At 45.3% G+C, this 17,627-nt stretch overlaps 1 long non-coding RNA gene across 1 annotated transcript in view; it reads left to right on the top strand.

Moving 5' to 3' along the window:
* The window catches only part of LOC141244078 (uncharacterized), a 54,852-nt gene extending 40,118 nt beyond the window's left edge, over positions 1–14,734 (top strand). Inside the window, exon 4 of the long non-coding RNA XR_012308062.1 lies at positions 13,070–14,734. This is a non-coding gene — a long non-coding RNA (uncharacterized lncRNA). The remainder of the gene's footprint in view (positions 1–13,069) is intronic.
* The last annotated feature ends 2,893 nt before the right edge of the window (positions 14,735–17,627 follow it).

The raw sequence follows: 17,627 nt of genomic DNA, 5'->3' as shown, positions 1-17,627 counted from the left end.
TCTCACTTTGCTCCTGGTTACAACTGCAGATCATAACTTCCCACGTTGTCCTGTGCTTACTCAGGGAGGGGTACAGCAAACCCTCAGGTACCTCCTGAGTACATAACAGGACCCCCTTCTGTGTGTTCCTTCTGGCTGTCTTCCTACACCTCACACCCAGTGTCGCAATCCAGTGACCGCGGACCTTGTCGGGTGACGTTTTCTCTGTCCCCTGGGTCCTCTATGGCCACCTTTTCGGTGAAATAGATGTGGCTTTTGGCTGCAGCACTTGAAATGCTGCACCCTCCGGTTACCTAGTTGAATATTGCAATTCTCACTAGTTAGGGGCCGGTCCCCTCTGCGACCCGATCTCTCCACCGCCTGGTAGATTTGGGTGTACGGGTGGCCTCCAGCACTGCTCATACCCCTGGGATCCTTTCTTCACTCCTGGAGCCTTCCCTCTGCTCCCGTTCCTTCCTCTTCTCCTTCTCCTGGGCCTCCTCACTAGGCCCTCCTCCTGAGCAGAGCTCCTGCTCTGACTCTCTCTCTGACTCAACCCCCTCAGAACTTCACTCACTCTAGAATGTTCCACCCTCTCTTTCATATTGCTCCTTACTGTGCTCCCCTGAACTGCTTCCTCTACCCACACCCACTACATGGTTCCCCCTACTTTGGTTCCCCCAACTCCAGCCAGGGACAGGGCTCAGCAGAGGAGCAGCGCATTTTGCCCCTCCTGCTGGTCTGTAGTAGTGTAGTGTTGAATGCAGGTGTTAGGATTCCGGGCTGTACTCCTTCCTTACCTGAGAGTGAGATACCACACCTCTGGGTGAGATGCAGTACCTCTGTGGCGACTGAACCCGCAGGGGCGCCACACATACATATGACGCTCCCACTGGGCCGTGGGGTACCCGGTGCCGGGCTGGTAGATGCTGGGGGATGTCACAGTGGCAGTGACCCGGTCCGTGACCCAGGGCGGTCAATAAAAAGGGTTATTGATTGGGGATTTATAGTGATTGTATAAAGTACGTGACGCCACCTGTGGTATGCGGCTAAGGGAGCCGCTGCTGCGGAGCAGGTCCTCTGGAGCTGATGTGAGTGCAGCAGGGATGGTGTAGCTCTCCACAGGTAGAACTCAGCTCCAGGGCAGTGTAGATGTTATAGGTTATGCTGGGCGTTGTAGTGCAGGGGTTGATGGCGCAGCAATAATCACAGAGACAGTGGGGTGCAGTCTTCCGAGTTTACTTACAGTTGATAAGTTCCTCCGGTTACAGGGTCCGGACTACAACCTCCCACATCGTGCTGCGTTCACCAGGCAGGGGTTCAGCAATCCCTCAGGTGATTCAAGAGTGTCTGACAGGACCCCTTTCTATGTGCCTTCCTCAGTCGTCTTCCTGCGCTGGCTCTCGCCCTCCTGCCCTGTGCCTCGCAACCAGTGTCCCAATCCGGTAGCCTCGGGTCTTGTCGGGCGACCTGCTGTCCCCTGGACCCTCTGTGGCCACCTTTTCGGCGACATAGTTGCGGATGTGGCCACTGCACCTTGCAAGTACAGCAGCCTCCGGTCCCTAGCTGAGCCTTGTAGTTCTCCACTAGTTTAGGGGTCGGTCCCCTCTGCGGCTCGATCCCTCCACCGCCTGGCAGATTCGGGCGTACGGGTGGCCTCCAGCACTGCCCGTACCCCTGGGATCCCTTCTGTTCCTGGAGCCTTTCTCCTGCTCCCTCTCCTCTCTCAGTCCTGGGCCTCTCACTAGGCCCGCCTCCGAAGCAGAGCTCCTGCAGAGCCTCTGCTCCACACACTCTCCTCCTCTGACTGGCTTGTCTTTCTAAGATGGTTCCCTCTTTTATATCACTCCCTCACCAGTGCTCCCCTGATTTACGTTCTCCACCCACACCCACTACATGGTTCCCCCTCACTAAGTTCCCCTCCACTCCAGCCAGGGCCCAGGGACTGTGCTCTCCCGTAGGAGCAATCTCGCCCTGCCCTACTGAAGTGGATGTGTTGAATGCAGGTGTTAGGGTCCCGGGCTGTACTCCTTCCTTACCTGAGAGTGAGATACCACACCTCTGGGTGAGATGCAGTACCTCTGTGGCGACTGAACCCTCAGGGGCACCACACATATTAGAGTGTAAGGCATACTTATTGATATGAATGCGTCGACCGACTTTAGACTTATGTATGGGGGACTGAAAGCTGCATTTACACCTAAAATACAGCTTTCAGTCCCTTCTAAAGAGGCAGCCAATCACACACAATAAACAAGCAAAATGCTCATTTATCGGGTGAAATGATCTAGATGTAATGATGCAGATAGTGAGGATGCAGGGATAGTTAACCAAAGCTATTTATTTTCCTACCACAGAAAGAACGTTTAACTATAGGAACACATGGTGATGCAGGTATATGGAGACAACTAACACAATCTTAGCAGTAATGACAATAAAAGCAGTGTAATAAATGCAATATCTTACTCTATGTTCTATCTGCGTGCAGTCTCATTTCACAGTTAAACGACTATTAATGTCTTTAGCTCAAAGAGCGTCACTGCCAGCGCCAGGCTTGTAGCTGTAATATGCGCTTCAAGCGCCTTTGATTGTTATACTGGCACTAACGGGGGACACCGGTACTTTCCGCTAAGCCACAAGTGCCTCATATGTGAGTCACTTAGTGGGTTCTTCACACTGGCCACCCTCGTTCGTTTCTGAAGCGCAGCCACGGCCCACACCCTGTACCGTTCGTCTACGCTTGAATTAAAGGCCTGGTTCACTTGGGTCTTCTCGTCAGCACGGCAGACGTCCTGCTTCATCCAATGACCACCGTCTGATCTTCGGTGCTTGACCTGCGGCATCTTGACTGGTGAAGACTGGGGTTTGGGTCTTGACCAACCGAATCTGGGCTTAAATCAGCCATTATCTGCTGTGAAAAATCCGAGCTCGGCATATGAGCCTGCATTAAAGTCAGGGACATGACCTTTGAAGTACATTAACGTCATAGGTCGTGAAGGGGTTAATGTCATTACCTAATCTCTTTTCTAATATACATTACTTAAAAAATCCCTATTGTTCACTAGACTATCTGACTCCTTTTTTTTAGTTTTTTTTTTATCTTCTTCCTGTTTCACGTTGCTTCGTTTGAGAACCCCAAGTGCATACTGGGATTTACAAACAAACCATCATCAGGGAGCAGAGGCTGCCGTCATTGCAGTAGCGCCTGTCCTTTCCCTGAATTAAGAGCCGTCAGTGATGTCCTTTTCAGGGTCTGGGCTAGTTCCTCCTCTACTGAGCATGCGTCTGTTGTCAACATCATCCCACACTGATAACATCACCTCCACCTTCCTGATATAGGGCCACATGGCTCATATGTTTCGCTGTGACCACTGCACCCTAGTTGCACTCTTGTGAAACAGTGTAAGGCTATGTGCCCATGATGCAGAAATGCTGTGGATTTTTCCTGAGCGTTTCTGCATCTCTCTGGCAGAAAAAACGCATGCGGATTTTACATGCGTTTTTTCTGCCAGGTAGAAGCGTAAGTGAAGCTTTTTTAACATGCGATTTCGCATGCGGGTTGTGAAGCACTTTTCTAAGCGATTTTAGCATCACTTGGAAAAGTGCTTGACAACTTGGTCACACTATAAATCCATGCAAACGGCATGGATTTATATAGTGTGACCAAGTTACGATACTGCAAATGCAGCATCAATAGTAAAAAAAAGAATACAAATGGTGAAAAATAAAAAAAAAACATATACTCACCTGGCCCCTGATCTCCTTCTCCGTTGCGTCCGGTGTCTTCAGCGGCTCGCGGTGGTGTAAAAGGACCTTCCATGACGTCATTTAGTCATGTGACAGGTCACATGACTAAATGACATCATGGAAGGTCCTTTTACCACCGCGAGCAGCCGAAGACACCGGAGAAGGAGACCGGGGGCCATCAGAAGGTGAGTATATGTTTATTTTTTATTTTAATTCTTTTTTAACTACAGGTAGTATGGTACCCGGGACTGAAGGAGAGTCTCCTCTTCTCCAGACACAGGTACCATCTGCGCATTGAACCGCATAATATCCGCATGTGCACATGTAGTCATGCGGATGTTATGCGGTCCAATACAAGTCAATGGTGGCTAAAACGCCGCGATTCCGCAAAATTAATGGTAGTGCTGCGGATTTTTCCGCAATGATAATCTGCAGCGGAAATTTCCCAGCATGTGCTCAGCAAATGCGGATTATCATTGGGGAACATTGCAGACCTTCTACCAAGCGTTTTTTAAGCGTTTCCACGGCGGAATTGCTGCTACGGAAGTGCTTAAAAAACATTGTGGGCATCGTGGGCACGCAGCCTAAGGGGGCTCTCTCTAGCTACCACCTCTCTAACATGCTGTAGCCTTGCTGACCATGCATTCGTTCACAGATAATCTCCAGGTCTGGCTGACACAACTGACACCTTTACAAAATCATCACTATCCCGGAGTCAGTATGAAAAAGGTCCTGAGCTCAATGCTCCCACACATTATTCACATCTTTAAATTTGCTATGACTGAGATAGCTGCTGCTAGTGCCCTTACTACAGTGCCTGACAGAGCCAACCAACAAAACTAGGCTTTTGTTACACGCACGACACTAGGTTCAAATAGGGCGAGACGGGTTTCATAAATTCATTGGAATCTTGGGGGAACCGTTACTCAGGGCAACCATAGGCTGCAGCTTCTCTCAGGCACATGATAGATTCAGTTGCTGACCAGACACATCTGACAAGAGTCTTGTTCAACAGTTTAACAGTGGAATTTAATCTGAAGCATGGCCAGTGCAGTTCAGGGATATTACAGCAACAATCTTCATTACAGCACAGTCTCATAAAGCAGGCACAGGAACCTCAGTCTCTTCAGTAGCATAATTCAGCACAAATTAGATCTCTTGGCAGCACACTTCTATACGTAAACAGCAGGCTTTTCCTTCACAAGGACTCACTAGTACACAACATTCTTTATTCTGCATGGAGATGGAGGGGGGAGGGTTTGATGAGGAAGATGATCTCTGTGACACAATTCCTTCCATTCCTTATCTTCCTGCCCGATGGTAGATTTCCTGAACTAACAGTGCAAGGTATCTGACCTGTGTTGAGTTTCACCCTAGACTTGAATCCTGTTCTCTTTCCTGCACTTCTGTGAGATACAGATCACATACCACTTCTCCCTTTGGCTGCAGCCAGAATAGTAAACAAGTTCCCCACAATCCCCCTGGGGCTCTGCTAACCACTCCCTGTCTCTTGTGACTGTGTTAACTCTTATAGTTGCTGGATCCTTTTGAAGCAACAGCACTATTTCTGCATGTCACACTTTCCCTTCTTTTTTAATGTCGTTCTCGATATTCGTTTTAATTGGTCAAGCTGACCAATTCTGAGACAGTGCTAAAAGTTGAATAACTTTATATACAAATTGGCATTGTCATATTGGCATAAAATTTACAAACATCAATAACAACCTGTTCTTACGACCTTTTGCTTGTAGAACTCCTGAAAGAAATACACAATTAAAACAATCAGCATCTCTTCCGCTGGAGGTTTTCATACGTCTTCAACCAGCTCTCTCTCTCACTAGGCCAAAACAAGTCTTTCCACCAGGTAACATTGTCCATAATATCTCTCGGTGGTGAATACCACTCAAGTGAGCTTACCTGGTCCGTAGGCAGAAATACCTGTTTCCAATGGACAGTCCTTGGCACTTGACTCGGTTCACCGAGTGTCTCATATGTCAGCATCACAGGCCTCCTCACTTCTCGAGTCGACATCCTCCTGGTAGGTTGTTCCTCAGATACCACGGGTTCCTCGGTTGCAGGAGTTTCTTCTGCCACACTCATTTCTCGAACTTCCTCAAATGATCTTGGAACTGCCTCTGTAAGTTACTGTACTTCTCTTGAATCGTTCGTTTCCACCTGGTCTGGTAATTCTGCTACTCCTAAGTGTCGATCGGTCTCTTCAGTGAACGGTGTTAGATCATCAAATCTGAATTGGACTATATCTGTACTCCTTGGTACAAACTCTGGAGCCTGGGGACTTACTTCACTCTCCTGAGGATGGTACATCCCTCTCCTTGCCGGTCCGAGAAATACAACGGTGTGTTCTTCTTCATGTGAACTTTCAAGATCACTATCCATCTTCGGAGCTTCAGTCTGTGGTGGTCCCTTAGTCGATCTCGGACGATGTTGTTCTACTTCTGGAAAGTCTTGTTGTGGTGGGAGATAATCACAGGGTAGTAGTAAATTCCGATGGACTATTCTGGTTTCCAATCGGATTTCATACACTGGACTGTCATCGGCTTTCCTCCTTACGACCACATACACCTTGTCTTCCCAGTACAAACAAAGTTTTCCCGGACCGCCTTTTGTTCTTGACTAGCACACGGCTTCCCAGTGCCAATTCTGCTCCATAACATTTTCAGTCATAGTACTCCTTGCTCTTGCTCTGTCCTTGCGTAACCACTTTGGACGCTATGTTGTATCCCTCTGCCATCCGTTCCTTCCATTTCCGAACAAACTCTGGATATGTTCTGTAAGTCTCTGACACTGGAGTATCGAACATGATGTCGATTGACAGTCTTGGCGATTGACCGTACAATAGAAAGAAGGGTGAGTAACCCATTGCATTGCTCTTTGTACAGTTATAGGCATGTACCACTTTTGACAGAGAACTCTTCCAGTCTTTCTTCTCGTCAGCTGTTAAAGTGCACAACATCGACAATAATGTCCTACTAAAACGTTTCACTTGTCCATTACCCTCTGGGTGATAGGGCATTATGTGGGATCTCTGAATCCTACAGTACTTTCCTATCTTGGCAAAGATCTGGTTCTCAAATTCTCTTCCTTGGTCATGGTGTAACCTCGTAGGGAACCCAAACCTCAAAGCAAAATCATTGAAGATCTTCTCTGCTGCTGTTCGACCCGCTTTATTGGTGGTGGCATATGCTTGAGCAAATCAAGTAAAATGGTCCATCACCACCAAGATGTATTCGTCACCACCCTTGCACGTCTCGAGATGTAGAAAGTCTATTGAGACCATCTCAAACGGATACGTAGTTTGGATGTTGCCCATAGGTGCCCGGGTTGATGTGTTGGGACGTTTATCTTTCAGACCCCCACACTCCCTGGTCACGTATCTCTCAATATCTCACTGCATGTACGGCCAGAAGAAACGTTCACGGATCAAGTTTGTTGTCCTTTCCACTCCCAGGTGTCCCATGTTTTCATGGAGTTCTTTTAAGACCAATCTACGAAATACTCTGGGTAGTACCAACTGCCGGTTTTGACCTCCTTTACGATACAGGATACCGTCTTCACTGAGGTAGAGCTTCATCCATTCTTTAACTAAAACAGATACTGCTGGTGACTCATTATCTCTCTCCCATTTACTTGGAAACCAATTTTGGTCCACATAAAGTAGTATTCTACCATTTATCTGATCTTCCCGTTGTGCTCTATGGATTTTTCCTTTTGGTAGTCGTTGAATAGACAGGGGGTAATCTTGTTCTCTCGCTTTTATGGTGGTTTCCACCGTCAACGGACACCACAATGGTGTGTTGTCCTTTTGATAAGCTTGTACTGCTTGGGCAGTGCTCTCAATTGCTTCCAAACTGACTTCCTCTGAGCTTTCTTGCATGAACTGATCAGGCTCTAGTGGGATTTTCCACAATCTGTCAGCATCCGCCTTGCATTTTCCTGGCCTGTACTTGATGCTGAAATTGAAGTCAGCTAGTTCAGCGACTCATCTCTGACCTGTTGCATTCAGTTTGGCTGTAGTGAGGACATAGGTCAAAGGGTTGTTGTCAGTGTATACCTCAAACTCTTTGCTGTAGTAGAGATAATCTCTAAATGGTTCACAGATAGTCCATTTCAACTCCAGGAACTTCAATTTTCCGGAATGTAGATGGTAATTCTTCTCGGCGTCTGTCAACGTTCTAGAACCTTAACCGATGACTCTCAATTTTCTATCTTGATGCTGATACAGGGCAGCTCCCAGTCCAACTTGAGAAACGTCACAATGAAGAACAAACGGTAAGTTGAAATCAGGATATCCCAAGATGGGTGGTTTTACCAGGTAGTCTACTAGTTCTTCCAATACCTCCTGGTGGTCTGCTGTCCAGAGAATGGGCTTTTGGGATGAAACGGCGTTGCTTCTTTTAAGCCCAGTTCTACCCGCATTCTTCTTTTTCTCCGTGGGTGTTGTTGACTCTGTCGCCCCCCCCCCCCCACCAAGAGGAGGTATAGTGGGGCGGCAATCCTGGAGAAGTTCCGAACGTAAGTACGACAGTAGGAGGGGAATAATAATATCTACCTCAACTCCCCGACAGTTGAGGGCCGCTTGTCTTTTAAGGCCGGTACCAGAGCGATTTCTGCTGGGTCTATGGTATATTCTTCTCCGGACACAATTTTCCCTAGAAATCGGACTTGCCTTTTGAACAGTTCACACTTCTTTGGGGGTCAACTTAACTCCATATTGTTGACTTGATATCGTTGTAATACGGTCCTCACGTGTTCAACATGCTCCCGGAAAGTTTTTCTGTGTACCACATTGTCATCCAAGTACAGCTGGAAGATATTATCCCTCAATCCTTCTAAATATGTCTCCATGCTCCTCTGGAATTTTTCTGGAGCTGAACTGAGCCCAAACGGTATGCAGATCCACTCGTATATCCCGCATGGTGTGATGAATGCTGTCAAAGGTCTACTGGACTCTTCAACAAACCCTTGATGGTATGCTTTACCCTGATCGAGGACAGAGAACCAGGTACTTCCTGATAGGTTATCCAGCATATCTTGAATCTGTGGTATCGGGTGCTGATCAGGTACTGACTTTCGGTTTAGTTCCCGGTAATCACAGCAGAGTCTCAACGTACCGTCCTTCTTCCTAACACAAAGAATAGGAGAGGAATAAGACGGCTTTTACTTTTGGACCCAAACTCTGTTGATTAGATCTTGTAAATACTCTTTCACTTCACGGTGTAATGGTTTTGGCACAGACATGTAACTTCTGGTTACTGGGGTCATGTCTTTCAAATTGATTTCCAACTGCACCAACGGGATACCGCCTATATCAGAGTCATCTTTGGAGAATGCATGACACTCTTCTCTCAGCATCTGTTTTGCTACCGCTCTATCTTCAGCACACAAGTGTTCTAGGGGTACTGGGGGATCCCAGGACCCCGAGGTGGGTCGTGCAATTTCCTCCCCTGGTCAACTCCTGTTCCTTGGTGGGGAGACTGAATTCATGGTAGACCCGTGGGCGGGTCTCACACTGGCTGAATATACAGTTTTAACGGTTTCAATGTGACCTAACACAGTCTTTGGATCCCTTGTTTCGTAGTATTCATCACCGGTACTGTCACTCGAGTAAACCCACCAGTAGGAATCGTAAGCACAGTCTCACCTTGAACTAGGCCTTCCGGAAGTTCTGATGAGTCTTTTGGCATGAACAGTCTTTTCTGAACTTTTCTTACCAGTTCTACCTGGACTCCACACCTCACCCCCACCATTTGGTTTGCAGGAATGATGTTTGGGCGCCAGCCTACCTTGACTTCTTTTAGGTTCATTGTATTCTGTGCTTTCTTTACTCTATGAATCACATTTTCCACCACGACATTGGGTATGGCAAGCAATGTGGCAGTTGCATCCACCACCAGCGTCACTGACTTGTGTTTCATGATGACCTCACTGATTACATTATAACCCAGGATAGGATCCTCTTCCACGTTCTGATCACTGGTCACGAGAAAAGGTACCAAAAGCTCAATGGTGTTGCTGTTGTTCGTGGCCCTCAGTTGGAAAGTCACTTCCACCCAGCCTATGAAAGGGACTTCGGTCAGGTTGACTGCTTTGCCGTGGAGTTCCACTGGTCCTAAGAGTTTGAAGGCACGTATGTGGCAGGTAGCGCCTTCTCCATTCTTCATTTAAAAGGCTCGCTTGGGCTCCTGTGTCCCACAGTGCTGTTATCAGGAGTCCATCTAGCGGGCACTATATAAAGCATCTTTCGCTGATTAGGCCGATGATGCTATCTTTACTGACCGAGGAATCCTCCTCCCAGGAGTTCATCATTTGACCTCCACACTGGGCATTAAGTAACTGATGCCCCTGTCTCTCTTGCAGCTGTTGTAGACGGAAACACACTTGGGGATAGTAATGACGCAGCTGTTTTAGCTCATATGCCGTTCTGGGGTTTGGTGAGATTTGGATTTGCTTCTGGGACCTCCTCTGTGTCGTGGTTACCAGTCGCCCCTCTCTGGCAACCTCCTGTCTTTTAACCCAAAAGACCATGACCATTGGCATTCCTTGGCATAATGTCCTTCCTCACCACATCTTAGTCAGTGTACACATACCGTACTCTGATTTGATGAACGGCACGCTTCACAAGCCGGGTATCTTCTGTTTTGGAACCCACTCCTGGGTCTGAGGGATGCAGGTTCTGTTCTGGAATGAATCAACTTTTTCATCTCAATCAACTCAGCTCGCAGTTCTCCTATTACTTCTTCCCAGTCAGCGCTGGCGGTCCTCTCTTTTGTTGGTGCTTTAAGGTTCCCTCTCGGAGGTGGCACTGGAGGGTCTCCATGATTATCTTCAGACTGGCCACTGGGGGTCTCCAACCTCAGCTGACTCATTTTGGTGATTTAGAAGCTAATTTAAAAAAACATCACAGTATAAGATAATGCCTTATCAACACCAGGTCTGATTACCAAGGCATTGCAGGATGCAGCAAGCCTCCATGATAAAGGCCGGGGCAGCACATGTGCAAAATACTGAGGCAGACAGCCACTCACTAACCTACCAATTCATGGAGGGGGTGACTGTGTAGTATTATACATGCACACCGATGGAGTTTGCATAGGGCACCAATCACTCAGATATGTGTGATGCACAGTGTCTGGCTTGCAGCCTATTGATGACGCCCATACTATTAGATCAGGGGGGCTGCCCAGCACTATATACGTGCACCCCCACAGGACAGACGCCCCAATTTACCCAGCCAACACTAAAGAGGCCTGGCTGCATCCTGCACAAAAATGTGTAAAAAAGATGAAAAATAGTGTATAAGATAAATACACCACATGAGGTAAGGGTCGATATTTTGACCAAAATACGCAAGCTCGCAACCCAGCATCAAGGGTCCCCATACTTGCGAGTCCTAACATTAAACATTAAAAATATGCAAACTCCATCGGTGTGCGTGTGCATGTATAATACTACACAGCCACCCCCTCCATGTAATCTGACCTGGTGTTGGTAAGGAATTTATCTTTTACTCTGATATTTTTTGATTTAGGAGCAGAGCCTTTCTTTATCTTTTGTTCGCTCTCTGACTCCAAACTAGCTGCCTCATTCATTTGTTCAATTAGGATTTTGTCCAGAATGCCAGGATCTTCTAGGTACTGTTTCAGCTGCGACTTGATGTATGTGCTGATTAACCCTGTTCCCAATGATCTCAAGAACTTCTTCTGGACTAGTCCAGTATCAAACCTCTCGTCCGCTTCTACATCTCTGGATGCAAACAACAGTCTATCCTTCAGTTCAATTTCTCTGCACAAGAAACTTTGGGGTGATTCATTATTTTTCTGTGAGAGGTTAATGAGTCGGTGGAACAATTCTGAAGTACTCTCTTCTTTATAGTGCCCTTTTAAAATCATCTTCAGTTGTTGCAAGGTCAATTGACTCTTCATTTCTAGCATACTACAGAGGTTCATTCCTGGGCTGATCACTTCACCACCCCCTCAACGATTTCATCTGGCTGGTAGCCTTTCTGTAAGCCTGCATCAATCTGGTGAAACAAGTTCATATAAGACAGTTTCTCTTTCTGTTCACACTCTCCAATCTTTCCCAGGATCTTGAATTCTTTACTTATGGTGATTTGTGGTGTTAGAGAGGACTGTCTTCCTGATTTATCTAACCCGAGCAGGTTAAAGGTTCTGTCTGAGTCTGTCACCCGTTAAGAGATTTTGGTCGATTCCTGCAGGGCTGTTGTTAGGGTTTTGAGTTGTTCTTTCAATTCCCGTAGTTCAGTCTGCGGACAGAGATTCCCGCTTTTGGTAATTGGTGCCGTCCCTCCATCCTCCAACTTCAACCTGGTTAGAAACTGTGTTAGCTCCTGGAGGCATGTCCCCATGACGTCTTCAGCTTCTTTCTCCCCCAGCTCATCCATTTTTGCATTAATGGCAGCTAACAGTTGCCTGCGGTTGTGTGCTTTAGAAATCTGTTCTTCTGACATCTTTATATGCTACTGTTCTTAATTCTTCGCAGGTTAACTGAAGAAACCGCTCACTAATTCTGTCTATTTGTATTTCAACATCCATTGCTGCTAGTGAGTTTTCTTTAGGGATGGTCCCCTTTAAGTGGTGTAGCAGAGTTAAGTTGAGGTGCTGTGCTGCTGTATTTTTCCAGACACTTTTCCTCTTCTCCCTCTAGACATTAATCCCCGCTCAGTCCTCCCCATATGGGCCACCAATGTTACACGCACACCGCTAGGTTCAGATAGGGCGAGACGGGTTTCATAAATTCATTGGAATCCTGGAGGAACTGTTACTCAGGATGACCATAGGCTGCAGCTTCTCTCAGGCACATGATAGATTCAGTTGCTGACCAGACACATCTGACAAGAGTCTTTTTCAACAGTTTAACAGTGGGATTTAATCTTAAGCACGGCCAGTGCAGTTCAGGGATATTACAGCAACAATCTTCATTACAGCACAGTCTCATAAAGCAGGCACATGAGTTCATATCACAGCTACTGATGATGACTAAACAGCTCTGACTGTTTACTTATGTTAACCTATCTAGGGAATGCAGAGTGGAGGATAATTACCATGTCTTTCCTAGAGGCTCAGATGATCCTGGCTGTGGATGCTCATGTGATGCTGTGCTGATGCATCATGGTACTGATAGCAAAGTATACAAGAAAAACTTCTTTGTGAAATCCGAGGCTAAAGAGAAGCAAAGATGGGGCTTAACTGCAGGAAACTGAGTAAATTTTATATAAAAGAATTGCAGAGTGTGATAAACTTGGTGAGGGGTATAGTAGCTGGATTGCGTCTTTCATCATGAATTTTTTTTTTTTTAATTCCAGACATGCTTTATTATCAATACCAATTTAACACTTCTGAAGACATTACAGAAAGAAGACATCAGAAATCAATACAGAGATGGATTTCGTACAGATGGCGGCATTTGATGAGGCATGTTGGCCAATGAAGTTGATATGGGAAAGAATTAACCATGCATTTACATCAGATTCTCCCCGAAGTCATTTGGGTTCCAAAAAGGAGAATATATATGGGTTTTTAGCTCGAACAATGAAAAATATTCTGTGGTCTGGGACACTTTTTGCTCATACTGGAAAGTGAAAACTCCATTCGGCCCTGTTTTACATTTCATTGGACCTCTGTTTATTGATGGAACAAGTAAAGGATTATATGTACCACCATCACTTACTGTCATTGTATCAGATACACATATTTTAATGCCTGCTCGAGCTTCAATGGTGGATGAAAACATTTTAAAAATTTCCCGTTTTGTTATAAACTCTATATAATACAGTGATGTATATGATAAACACATTTGATTTATAAAGGTGTTTTACTTTATATATACTTTGTTGCAAATTTACATTTTCCCCTACAGGTGTTCATATCTCTTATGTAGGTATCTCATGTTAGAAAAAAAATAGTTAATAGGAGTTATATGCATTTACATGTTGTTATAAACATCAATTATGCAGTCATTTTCTTCATTTAAATATATAGTATGGCACCCTCTTGTGTTCAAAGTGTATATCAATGTGCAGGTGCAGTTAATGTGCTTAGTGCTGCTGGACATGCATGCTCGGTCTCTCTCCTCTGTTTACTGTAGACAAGCCAATAGCTGTCTGCAATGGTTCTCAGGTAAAAAGCCGAGCTTTAGCAATAGCCAGGGGCGTACATAGAAATCATGGGGCCCCATAGCAGAAATTCTAATTGGGTCCACCCTCCCAAAAAAAAAATAATTGTCAGCGTCACAGAAGACCATATCTCACAACTTTTCAGCCTTTGTATAGTCATTTTCCTCCTGCTGAAGTCTTAGATTCCTCTTTCAGTGCCCCCATAAAGTATAATGCCAACAAAAGTGCCCACCAAACACAATATGATACCCCCACAGTGAATTCCTCCACATTAGCCTCCACATGCACAGTATAATGACTCAACTGTACCCCACCTCAATTCCTAAGGTAAAGTATGGTGACCCTAACACAGTATAATCCCCCAACTGTGGCCCTCACACAGCCCTCCATGCAGGATAATGGGTCTACATACAGTTTAATTGCCCCATACTATATAATGGCCCTCCAAACAGTAAACAGTATAATGGCCCCCACACAGCCCTCCACACAGTATGATGGACCCCATACAAACCTTCATGCTGTATACTTTCTTGCATACAGTATAATGGCCCCCCACATAGCCCTCCAAATATTAAAATGGTCCCCCACATAGTCTTCCATATAATGTAATGCGACCCCTCATAATCCTCCATATAGTGGGATGTATTAACAGAAGCATACAGTCTAGATCACGTGAAGTCATTATCGGTCTTTACTCCTCTTTGGTCAGACCTCATCTGGAATACTGTGTACAGTTTTGGGCACCACATTTTAAAAAAGACATAGACAAACTGGAGCAAGTTCAGAGAAGAGCGACCAGAATGGTGACTGGTCTGCAAACCATGTCCTATGAGGAACGGTTGCAGGATTTGGGAATGTTTAGCTTGCAAAAAAGAAGACTGAGAGGAGACTTAATAGCTGTCTACAAATATCTCAAGGGCTGTCACATTGTAGAAGGATCATCTTTATTCTCATTTGCACAGGGAAAGACTAGAAGCAATGGGATGAAACTAAATGGGAGGAGACACAGATTAGATATTAGAAAAAACTTTTTGACAGTTAGGGTGATTAATGAGTGGAACAGGCTGATACAAGAGGTGGTGAGTTCCCCTTCAATGGACGTCTTCAAACAGAGGCTGGACAGACATCTGTCTGAGATGATTTAGTGAATCCTGCTTTGAGCAGGGGGTTGGACCAGATGACCCAGGAGGTCCCTTCCAACTCTACCATTCTATGATAATGCACCCCCTTAATCCTCTATATAGTATAATGCGCCCCATGATCCTCCATATAGCATAATGCACCCCCCATAATCCTCCATATAGTATAATGCATTCCCCATAGTCCTCCATACATTATAATGCACCCCCATGGTCCTTCATAGAATATAATGCACTCCCCATGGTCTTCCATACAATATAATGCACCCCCCCATGGTCTACCATAAAATATAATGCACCCCCATGGTCCTCCATACAATATAATGCACCCCCCATGGTTCTCCATACAATATAATGAACCCCCATTTTCCTCTATACAATATAATGCACTTGCCCTGGTCCTCCATATAATATAATGCACCTGTCATGGTCCTCCATACAGCATCATTTTTGAAACACCATTTTTTTATTGTTAGGAATTTAGAAGGGTTAAAAGTTGACCAGCAATTTCTCAATTTTCAAACAAAATTTACAAAACTATTTTTTTGTAGGGAGCGCATCAGATCTGAAGTGACTATGAGGGGTCTATATGACAAAGTACCCAAACGTGACACCATTTTAAAAACTGCACCCCTCAAAGTGCTCAAAGCCACGTTCAATAAGTTTATTAACCCTGCAGGTGCTTCACAGGAATTAAAGCAATGTGCAAGGAAAAAAATTAAAATTGAACTTTTTCCCACAAAAATTTCGATTTAGCCCCAAATTTTGCATTTTCACAAGGGTAACAGGAGAAAATGGGCTATATAATTTGTTGTGCAATTTCTCTAACAGCAATCAGAGAGCGGGATCAATGAAATGGGTCCCTGCATTTCTGTCAGTGGAAGCTGTCTGCATGGAGCAGTCACTGTTTGATTTCACACAGTGACCGCTTAAATTCATGATGGACATAGCTCGTCATGATGCGGGAACTGACACTTGCTCATGAAGTGCTATGTTCATCATTCATCGTTAAGGGGTTAAAGGGAAACTGTAAGATCAAAAAACTGGATGAGTTGTAGTTTTTAATGACAACTTTTTACCATATAATGTTCTGTTAAATGGGAAAACAAATCCAAGTGGGGTGAAATGGTGACAAAAATGCAATTTCTTCACTGTTTTTTGGGGATTGTTTTTACAGAAGTCATTCTGCAGCAAAATTTACTTGGTAATATGATTCTCCCAGTCAGTATGATTACAATACCAAACTTTTTATATTTTAAGGGGAAACAGTCATGTAAAAAAAGCTATTAACCTGCAGATATGAGGTTAATCTGCAGGTTAATAGCGTTCTAAAGCTGCCTGGTTCACGCACTGAGAGCCCCGCTGCCAGAAGGGAATTACCTTTATTCTTTGCAGCAGCCTCAGGCTTTCAACCATAGGGGTATGGCTAGTGCAGCTTCAGTCGCTGCTCAGTGCATAATGAGCGATGGCTGTAGCTGCGCCCCGGCACTGTTTGACAGCCAGCTCTAAACCTGAGCTCTAATGTTGAGCCGGCTGTCAGTCAGTGCCAGGGCGTGGTTTCAGCCACCACTCACTATGACGGAAGCTACACCGGCCGCACCAGCATGACTGAAAGCCCGAGGCTGAAGAGAGGAATAAAGTTAATTTCCTCCCGGCTGCAGGGCTCTCAGTGTGGGCACCGGACAGCTTTAGAACGCTATTAACATGCAGAGTTACCCCATATCTGCAGGTTAATAGCATTTTTTTTTAACATGAGAGGTTTATTTTAATAGTTAAGAAAATTCAGAACCTTCTTTAACAAAAAAGGTTATTGTCACTATTTTCTGAGACTGGTAACCTTTTCTATTTATTTTTTTGTCCAAGGAACTGGGTGAAGGCTTATTTAATTGGTTTAATTGTTTTTTATTGTATGTTTGGGGAGAAGCGCAGAAACCAAGAGATGTTTCATTTTTTTGCCTTCCACCATTTAACGTACACTTTAAGTACTTTTATACGTTGAGCCTTTTAGCACAGAAATAATAAGTTTACTCTTGTACTGCAGTGCGTAAGACGTGCCAGTGACTCACTGACACAGCCTGTTAGGCCCTGCTTATAGCAGAATCAACAAACCACCGTACTGTGGGGTCATCAGATGACCTTGGGGTACCATGGCAATTATCACCATCAGCGATTAGGATCACGGGGGGGGCGATGGTATCAAACGGAATCTTTAAAACCCCTTTTAACAACTTAGGTGCTGTTGTCGCAATTGACAGTGGAAAGGGGTTAATTGGGCCCGATCGTTTCCAAAACCGGTAGGGGCCGAAGCTGCAGGGTGTCAGTTTTCGTATACAGCTGTCACTCATGAGAATTTTGCTCACTTGCAGGTGCTATACACTTATTCCTAATCGCCGATCAGGAATGAGGCCTCTTTATGACTGATGTTTTAATGTGTATTGGTGGTTTTTAAAGGGAATCTGTCACCACTTTGGAGTTACCAGACCTCTACTATGGGCATACAGAGTATAGAAAAGTAAATCTATACATACCTGTATGGCCCATGGTTTTTCACAGGCTTGGTGTCCCCCGGATGCCAAGCTATCTTCGCCCATCTGCTTGTTCTTCTACCA

This window comes from Phyllobates terribilis, unplaced genomic scaffold, assembly GCF_046119375.1.
Source record: "Phyllobates terribilis strain yellow unplaced genomic scaffold, ASM4611937v1 Scaffold_1336__1_contigs__length_319888, whole genome shotgun sequence".
In the NCBI taxonomy this organism is placed as follows: domain Eukaryota; kingdom Metazoa; phylum Chordata; class Amphibia; order Anura; family Dendrobatidae; genus Phyllobates; species Phyllobates terribilis.
Note: the sequence above shows the minus strand (reverse complement) of the source record. Positions and strands in the feature narration are given on the sequence as shown.